The sequence below is a fragment of the Bos indicus x Bos taurus genome, unplaced genomic scaffold (assembly GCF_003369695.1).
Source record: "Bos indicus x Bos taurus breed Angus x Brahman F1 hybrid unplaced genomic scaffold, Bos_hybrid_MaternalHap_v2.0 tig00000621_arrow_arrow_obj, whole genome shotgun sequence".
Taxonomy (NCBI): Eukaryota; Metazoa; Chordata; class Mammalia; order Artiodactyla; family Bovidae; genus Bos; species Bos indicus x Bos taurus.
The window spans coordinates 30,200-40,280 of NW_020867248.1; positions in this window are offsets into that span (position 1 = coordinate 30,200).

Sequence of the window (10,081 nt, forward strand, 5' to 3'; positions counted from 1 at the left end):
CTACTGAGCTACTAACATTCACTCACTCATCTTTCTCAAGGATTGACTACTGCTGCTGCCCTCCTGTCCCTCACATTGAACCACTTCCAACCTCCCCAGGATACATAGAACCTCTGCAGAAACTCAAGGACTTCACAAAGACTTGAAGGTGGGGGGTGGGGGATTGCCAGGGAAGATTTTTGTTTCTGGCCCAACCAGCTTTGGTACCCTGAATCCCTGCCTCTGCCCTCCATCCATAGGCCCTGGCCTCGGAGAAACAGTCAGTATGAAATGTGCATCCTTGGCAAAAAAGAATCCCTAAGCGCAAAGTTTTGGGGGATGAGGTGGGAGGGGGGCAGAGTGCTGCCCAGAGACCTCCAACCTGTTCCTAATGCCTCTATCATCCTGGTGGAACCAGAAGCCACTTCTCAGTGCACCTTGCCTGCAGTCTGTCCTCATGGCAGGGGTTTCATAGATTGATCAGTAACAGCAACTGCAAAGAGAAGGGCAAGCCTAGTTCCGGGGCCACCAGATCCCACACAGGCTACAATTTCCTGACCATACTCTGTAGGTCGTAGAAAAGCAACCAGCCGGTTAGAAATGCTGGGTGGGTTTTATTGCCTGTCCATTCTGCAGGTGGCTAATTTTTTCCCGCCACAGCTCTGGAAGATTCCACCCCGCCCTCACTCTCCCCTCCACCCCACCTCCACTTTCAGACATGAAGTAAGCTTCCTTTGGCCTCACGTGCCTAGCGTGGCTTGGGCCCGTAGAGTTCGGCTGGAACCCTTCCCAAAGCTGCTAGGCCCGCAGGTCTTCTTTAGCTCAGGGCTGGAGAAACTACCCGGCTGGACTTCTCTGCTGGGCGGAGAGTAGGCACAAGAGACCCTTGGTGCAGCCTGGCGCTCCCCTAGCGCTGTTCTGGGAAGAGAATCAGGAGCGCCCTGGGGAAAAGAACAGTCCTCAGGGGCTTCTTCGCAGAGGACGGGTTCAGGTTCCACCTCCTCCTTCCGGAATGTAGCTAGGGGGTTTGGGGCGCACGAAGGGCCTTGTACCTGCTGACCTCCTTGTCTCCGGATTCAGGACTAGCATAGGGTCCTGGTGGGATGGAGAAAGGCAGTGGGATGGTGCAGGGCTCCTTGATGGCACCTCATCTCCGAGAACAAGGGAACTGTGATATCATCCCCACCCCGTCCCCTGAAGCCTCGGCATCCTGAGAACAGGCTCAGAGGCGTCCCACCCCACCTCCCAGAGCACTATGACGCTGTGACGTCAGGGCATCCTCCCGCTGCCACAGTGTTGTCACACAGGCCTCCGGCAGGAGCGTAAGGGCTCCGCGACGCCTGCAACGGTATCTCATTTACGTCCTTCCATGGCGTCACAGAGGGGCCACGCCTGGAGCAGTGACACTATGCTTCCACACTTCCCGGTCCCGCCCCTCAAATCCTGCCCGTAAAGGCGCCAAGAATGGGTTGGTCCCCCAGCGACAGACTCTGCAGACTCGAAGGATGCGCAGCTGCCCTCAGTGAAGGAGGATGCCCGGAAGCCTCTGCCTTTGGGATCCGGGTGGTTTAGAACAGTCGTCCTGCACCAGGGTTTCAGGGAGCCAACTGTCGCCCCCGCCCACCTGGCCAGGTCCCTACCCACCCGCCTCTCCGCCCACTACGCAGGCCCGGCGCGCAGGCGCAGCTGGAACTCAGCGCCCAGAGCTCTGGGGCGCGGGAGCGCCGCGTCCCCGCGCAGTGTCAGGCGGCTGCTGAGTTACGTGCCACACTTTCAGGGGTCACAAACTCCGGGTAACAGTGGCCCGGCGGACATATCCAGCCAGTGGCACATGTGAGCACTAGAGATGCCGACGAGGAAGAGGAAGAGGGCATTTCTGGTTTAACGCTGGCTGGAGACTTTTGGAGTTCCTTTGGCGTCTCTCGAGTCCAACGCAGCCGAGGTCCGAAGCAAGTCCCTGGGATTCCAGCCGGCTGGGGTGGTGCGGCTGGGCCCCGCCCTAGATGAGCGAGTCCACTGCATCCCTAGCCTTTTAGGGCAGGTCTCTGAGGCAGAGGTCTGGGAACCCCCACCCCGGCGGAACTCTTAGGGTCACAGACCTGGTCACCCACCCTGTGCGTTCAGCCCAGCTTTGGGGGCTACTTCTAGGACCAAACTGGTGGTCGGGCCCAGTTTGCATAGATTTCAGGTGAAAAATTCACTAGGGACATGAGATTACGATCTCATGGAGATCAAACCTCATGTCAGTGGCTATTATATCATGTCAGGATGACTTAGAATCTGTGCTTCCTTTGTGGCCTGAAAATGCAGTTCTAGCTTTACCTGCAACGTCCCTACACTTCTCTGAGGCTCGCGATGGGGATAATACTCTTTCCACCTACCTCATTCGGTTAATGTAGAGGGCAAAGTCATACATGTTTTCTCAGTCATTTATTCACTGCTTGAACCAAAACCTGGACCCTGGTATTATGGAGCACAACTTGGGCATTTACGAAGCACCATGTAAAAGTATTATTAGGAATAATAATGCTTCGCAGGGTGCTAAAGTAGCCTGCCTATCAAACTGCCATATTCCTGGGTGACTCTTTGTCTTCACTTTATCATAGCCCAGGGATTTATCATAGCCCACTTTATCATAGCCCATTCATGAAATGGGTTGGAGGAAGAGTATCTGATTTGGAGTATTGTTTTGTTTTTAAATAAACAACAGAATTTTATTTCTTACAGTTCTGGAAGTTGGAAGCCTGAGATTAGGCTGCCAGCATATGGACTGGTGATCTTGAAGCCTTCCGGAAAACTTTGAAAGAAGCTTTTTTTCTTTCTTTTTTTTCTAACTCCATGGAGACAAATAGATTAATCAGTTCACAGATTATGGTTATCTTTGGTTGAGAGAGGAAGTCGGGAGACAAAATGTAAGTGCCTTACTCACCACTCCTTTGAGGAATATGCTTAGGGAAGAAAAAAAATTACCCTGGGGCAGGCTGAGGTGTGGGTCAGGGGCCTATGTATGTGACAGGTGTCACTTAATAAGAGTAGGGATATTTCACACTGCAAACACCTCCCACTATAGTCTTCTTTGGATCTGTGCTTCCTTTGATTTGTGTTGGAGTGTCCTAGCCTACAGAAAAGCTAGTCACACAATAGTATTATATGAAAACATTTGTAGGAATGTTTCTGTCACCCAGCCATCCAAGCCCTGGCCATCTGCTGCCATTTTTTTGAACATTGTTTTATTTGAAGTATAGTTGATTTACAATGTGTGTTAAGTTCTGCTGTATAGCAAAGTGATTCAGTTATATGTATATATACTATTAATATTAAAATCATATCATTTTAATATTCTTTTATTACAGTTTATCATTGGATACTGAATATAGTTCCCTGTGCTATACAATGGGACCTTGTTGTTTATCCCCTCTGTTAACCCAACCTCCCACTCCATCCTTCCTCCAACCCCTTCCCCCTTGGCAACCTCAAGTTTGCTCTTTATGTCCCTGAGTCTGTTTCCATTTCACATTTGTGTCATATTTTAGGTTTCACATATACGTGATATCACATGGTATTTGTCTTTCTCACTTACTTCACTTAGCATGATAATCTGTAGTTGCATTTATTGCTGCAAATGGTATAATTTCATTCTTTTTGTAATGGTTGGGTAGTAGTCTGTTGTATTACATATATATGCTACATCTTCTTCATCCATTCATCTGTGCTTCCATTCTCAGCCATTTTTCCTGACCAGTGCTGGTTCCAGCTCCAGCAATAAGAATATAAAAGGACATAAAAGTGGGATAGTTTGAGATGGATGAAAGATCGGATAAATCAGTTGAGAGTTTTGTTTTTCCTTTCTAGACACTTCGCTGGCTCTTAGTAGCTCAGCCATCTCTGGGGAGGGATAAAGTATAATTAATTTATTTTTAATGTTTGGTTTGATTGAACTCTTCTGCTAGGGAGATAAGATAAGGAGTTTTGTCATGACAAGTGCAAGGATGGATTGCTTTTTGTCATTCGCAGGAGTGGGTACCACTTGGAGCCTATAAGTAGATGGTGGCACGAGATGAGAAACTTTACAGGAGATGTGAAAGAAAACTAGAGGAGATGGGGTAGGAATGGCTAGATCTTTGCCACTCCAAGAACCAGTGAAGGAAAATGAGCTTCCAGAGAATATGGGCCTTGTCTTAAATAATGAGATGTACTTGGGAGATTGGTTCACTTCTTACTGACTTGGGTTGGAACTGAGTGTCTTTGTGCAGAGTTCAGAATGTTTTCAGTATCTCACAGCATATGTAGCTCCTCCTGTAGGTCTGCAGTAAGCCAAGAACCAGAGCAGATGTGGTGCCATGGCCGTCAGGAACAGTCTCCATGGTCTTGTTATGGGAGAGATCGACTGATATTGAAATACTTGACCAGATACTCAAAGACAGGTTGGATGGCTTAAAGGGTTCCTGTCAAAAGAAGGAAGAGGAGGGAGGAAGGGAGGGAGAAAAAGAGAGTGAGAGGGAAAAAAGCAGGAAGGAAGGAAGATAGGAAGAAAGCAAAATCCTTCCTAGAATAAAAACAACAACAACAACAACAACAAAAAAACAGTTCTTACCAACTGTTATAGCGATCTATGCATCATAAAATCCATTTTTTTAAATGATAAGGTTCATATCTTCTGTATTCTTTTTTAATTTTTCAATTTCCTTGTTGATTAATTCCTAACTTTGATACTTAATGTGTTACAAACTCCTACCATGATGGTAGAATTGTTTTCTTATTGTAGTTTTAATATATATATATTTTTTCCCTAAAAATAAATATACCCCAAATATTTTCAACATATATAAATGACTCAAAATTCATTTTGCTCAGCACCACCACATTTCTCACTACTCCTAGGCCTCAGCTGTTCACATAAGGGGCATTAACTCCTTTAAATTTTGGGTTCAGTTCAGTTCAGTTGCTCAGTCATGTCCGACTCTTTGCAACACCATGGACTGCAATATGCTAGGCCTCCCTGTCTATCACCAACTCTCGGAGTTTACTTAAACTCATGTCCATTGAGTCAGTGATGCCCTCCAACCATCTCATCCTCAGTCGTCCCCTTCGCCTACTGCCTTCAATCTTTCCCAGCATCAGGGTCTTTTCCAATGAGTCAGTTCTTCGCATCAGTTGACTAAAGTTTCAGCTTCAGCATCAGTCCTTCCAATGAATGTTCAGGACTGATCTCCTTTAGGATGGACTGGTTGGATCTCCTTGCAGTCCAAGGGACTCTCAAGAGTCTTCTCCAACACCACAGTTCAAAAGGATCAATTCTTTGGTGCTCAGCTTTCTTTGTAGTCCAACTCTCACATCCATACATGACTACTGGAAAAACCATAGCTTTGTAATTTCTGGGAGAACTGGATTATCCATAAGCCCAGCCTGGCTTTGTTCAGGTTTGTCTCTCCTTGACAATCAGTAATACTCTTTGGAGACTTCTCAGTGTGGTGGTGTGGACAATGGCAGTGCCTGGGACTTTACCATTATGGGAAGTGTGAGGCGTTATGAGGATTTCTTCAGTGAGAAACCAGGCAAGCTTTGGCCCAAGGCAAATGATGTTTTAATTATTGTAAGTATGGGTTTAACTGGGTCTGGAAGGATTAGGAGTGCTAGGAAGGGCATTGGGTTTCAATATGTTCCTTCAGCTGTCTACCTCCCAATATTTTAATTTAAACAGTACCAGGCATAAAGAATAATTGAAATAAGTTTATAATGAACACCCAATTACCCACCACCTAAATTTCACAATTAACATTTGAGCATATTTGCTTTTTCACGTATCTATCCATCAATCCATCCCTCCAACTTTTAAAAATTGAAAATCTACACAAACACCAAATAATTGAAAAAAAATGGTACAAGGAACACCCTCATGTCTTCCTCAAAGAGTCAACAATGGACTCTATGTTTTATTGTATTTGTTTCTCTCTCACTATCTTTCTCCCTGAACCATTTAAAAGTTGACTCCAATATATTTCAAGCCTAAATACTTCAAAGCACATCTTTTAGGAACAAAGACTTTATATAATCACAACATTACTATCACACTGAAGAAAACTAACAAAAATTTTATCTAATACCATCAAATACACTGTCTATATTAAAATTTCCCCAAACTCCCTAACCTTTTGGATTTTAAAAAAATTGTAATCCAATCTAAGTAGATTGTCACTGCATATGTCTTTAGCATCTTTTTATCTAGAACCATTTCCCATTGAAAAAACTTTATTTTGAAATAATTATGGGTATACAGGTTGTTTCAGAGATAGTACAGAGAGGTTTCATGTATCCTTCACCCATTTTCTCTCAATGATTACATCTTATATATTGATAATACAATATCATAATCAGAAAAATCAGTATTGGTCTACCATGTGTGTATATTCTTATGGTAGTTTTTTCACAAACATAGCAGTAGTACTGGGAAGATTCCTGTAACCACCAGCACATTCACAGTATAGATTTATATCATCACCACAGAGATTTACTGGTGTCATCATTTACCAGTTTGAGTGAATATAGAAACATTATCCCCTGTTATGGACTGAATGTGTCCGGCCAAAATCCCTGAGCTGAAATCCTAACCCCTAAAGTGATGGTCTTAGGAAATGGGGCCTTTAGGAGGTAACTGGGTCATGAGGATGGAGCCCTCACAAATGGTATTGGTGCCCTTTCAAGAAGAGTCATGGGAGAGTTAGCTTCCTTCCTCTCTCTGCTCTCCACCATGTGAAGACACAGTGAGAAGACAAGATGGCTGTCTACAAACCAGGAAGATGACCATCATCAGACACTGGATCCAGATTCCAGAACTGTGAGAATTAAACATCTGTTTAAGCCAGCAAGTCTATGATATTCTGTTACAGTAGCCTGAATGAAGGTCCCGCCTTTAAAGCTCCTTGTTTATGTCACAGTAGTCTTAAATGTCTCTTCTACACACATGGAGATGCAAATCAGACAATGCTATACTTTTTGCTTCAACCATCAGGCATAATTTCGACAACTTGAGAAGAGAGGGAGGGTCTACTGTGTGTAAGCACATTTTTGCTTTTACCATTGTTCTTTCTTCCTGATGTTCCAAGATTCCTTTTTAAAAATCATTTCCATGCTATTTTAGGGTAGACCTGATGGTAGAAAATCCTCTTACCATTCCTGTATCTGAGAATTTATTTCTCTTTCATTTATGAAAAATAATTTCACAAGGTACAGAATTCTGGGTTAAAAGCTCTTTCTTTTCAGCACTTGAAAAATGTTATGCTACAACCTTCTGGCTTCCATGGGTCTTATGAAAGATTTGCTGTCATTTGGTTTTTGCTCTTTTTGTAAGGTGTCATTTCTCTTGCTGCTTTTGAGATATTTTGTCTTTAAATCTTCAACTGTCTGAAGTTTGGTTGGTTATGAAGTTATGATGGTTCCTGGTATGGATTTCTTTGGGTTTGTTCATTCAGAGTTTTGCCCAAATTTTTAAATCCATGTATGTCTTTTTCCATATTTGAAAAAATTTCAGCTTGTCTTTCTTTTCCATATTTGAAAAATGTTCAGCCATAATTTCTCCAAGTACTTTTTTCAGTGCTGATCTCTTTCTCTGTTTCTTGGATTCCAGTGACACAAATATTACATCTTTTGTTATGGTCCTACAGGTTTTTGTGGCTCTGTTCACTTTTTTCAGCCTGTTTTCTCGCTGCTGATCAGCTTGGGTAATTCCTACTCTCTCTTCCACTTCACTGATTTTTTCCTGTTGTCCCCTCCATTCAGCTGTCGAAGTTTTTAAAACTTTCAATGATTGTATTTTTAAAAATTCTGAAATTTCCAAATGGGTTTTCTTCATATATTCTGTTTCTTTGTTGAGACGTCCAGCTGCTTCAGGAGTTCACAGTTAAGTGTTGAAGTATTTTTATGACGGCTGCTTTAAAATTCCTGCTTCATTCGAACATCTGTGTCATCTTGATGCTGATGTCTGTTGATTATCTTTTCTCTTTCAAGTGAAGGTTTTTCCTGGTTCTTGGTCTGACATGTAATTTCCAATTTTACCCTTGACATTTTTGGTATTATGTTATGAGGCTGTACATCTTACTTAAATCTGTCTTTAGCAAGTCTCCTCGGTCTTGGTGTGCTGCTGGGGGAAGAAGGAGGAACAGCTTTGCTGCCACCACACGGGGGCGAAGGTCTAGGCTCCCCATTTGGTGACCCTTGGCACCCTGGGAAGACAGGGGTGCCTCCTCACTACGCGGTGCTCTCTCTGGGCATGCATGCTCAGTCGTGTCCAACTCTTGGTGACGTCATGGACTGTAGCCCACCAGGCTCCTGTGTTCATGGAATTTTTCAGGCAAGAATACTGGAGTGTGTTGCCATTTCCTCCTCCAAGGGATCTTCCAAACACAGGGATCAAACCCACATCTCTGGCATCTCCTGCATTGCGGATGGATTCTTTATCCCTAGTGTCACCTGGGAAACCCATACTACTTGGTGGAGGTGGGATTTTAGGCTCCTGGCTAGTCCTCTACTGACACCTCCTCGGCCAGGGGAGAGAGGTACAGTCCCTTTTCCTTGCTTCTGCTGGAGGTCGATGGAAGTCCTGCTTACCTCTGGGTGATACTGTAAGTTTGGCTTCCCTCTCCGTCTTCTCTGATACCCCGGGTAGGCCAGGGAAGAGCATCTTTTTACAGCCAAAGACAGAAATCCAGGCTCCCCACTCAGTCTTTGTTGCCTGCTAATTGGTGGCTTTTTGGATATCTTTCTGAGTAAGTGAACCAGTACTGGCCTTACTGTATACACCATATGACATATACACATATACACTATTTGACAGGTTTCTTCTCCAATTTCTACTTTCTGGGATTGCCTCTTCAGTTATTGTTCTAAGATGGTCCTGGGTTACCACTCTAATATATTGTGGTGTTTTAAATTTCCTAATGCAAAATTATCACCTGTGTTTTGACATAAAATGCTTTTTATTTTATTATAAAGTTATAAAACTGTTATCTACTCTCAAAAGTTGGTAAGTAGGGCCCCTGTGGATGAAAAAGAACAATTGGTATTTTAGGATTAGTTGTAACCTCTTGAGTTTTGACCAATAAGTTTCTTATTATATTGTTTTATGAAAAGAAAAAAAAATCTGATGTATATAGTGGCTGGGAGTGTGGATTTCTTTTTTGCCCTACTCACTCGTCTGGTATTCAGATTATAATTTTCAACATAAATTTGATCATAGAATTTTAAGCCTCATTAAATTTTTGGCAATGGAATTGCAGAAATCTATCCAATTTTTTCTAAAGTATTAGGTTAGTTTCCTTCACTGTCAAAGTATTTCCTAAAGGGATAGGATTTTTTTTTTCTCTTCCAAAATTGTGCCTTATAGATTTCTTATTGTTGCCTTGGTCAGGGAGATAAATAGTTATTAAAGTGAAAACTTCTCTTCAGTTAATATTATTTATTGATTAAGGTCTATGACTTGTTCCAAAGAATAGGGTAAGTGTGGACGTTATACTAAATTAGATCAACAGTCCGTGCTTTTTCCAAGATATATGTGATTACAACCTAACTTTTATTTCAGTAAGTCTGGGCTGATTTAAGGAGATAACTGGGATTAAAAAAAACAAACTAGGAAGCTGGAGACCTTTGTCTCAGCACAAGTTTATTGCTGAACTTTGCTGCATTGTGCATGCATGCCTGCTAAGTCACTTTAGTTGTGTACAACTCTTTGCAATCCCATGGACTGTAGCATGCCAGGCTCCTCTATCGGTGGGATTCTCTAGGCAAGAATGCTGGAGTGGGTTTCCACGCCCTCCTCCAGGGTATCTTCCCAATCCAGGGATCGAATTTGAGTCTTTTATGTCTCCTGCACTGGCAGGAGGGTTTCTTTTATCACTACTGCCACCTGGGAAGCACCTGAGTCAAATTTTGTAGCATCCTATAGCCTCAGTTTCCTTACCTGTCAATGAGACCCAGGGACCAAACCCACATCTCTTGTATCTACTGCCTTGGCAGGCACATCTTTACCACTGGAAAGCCCTTTCTTGTATTCAGATAAATATTTCAGAGTCTGAAATTAGGGAGTGAGCCAAAGCTAGGCATTACATGG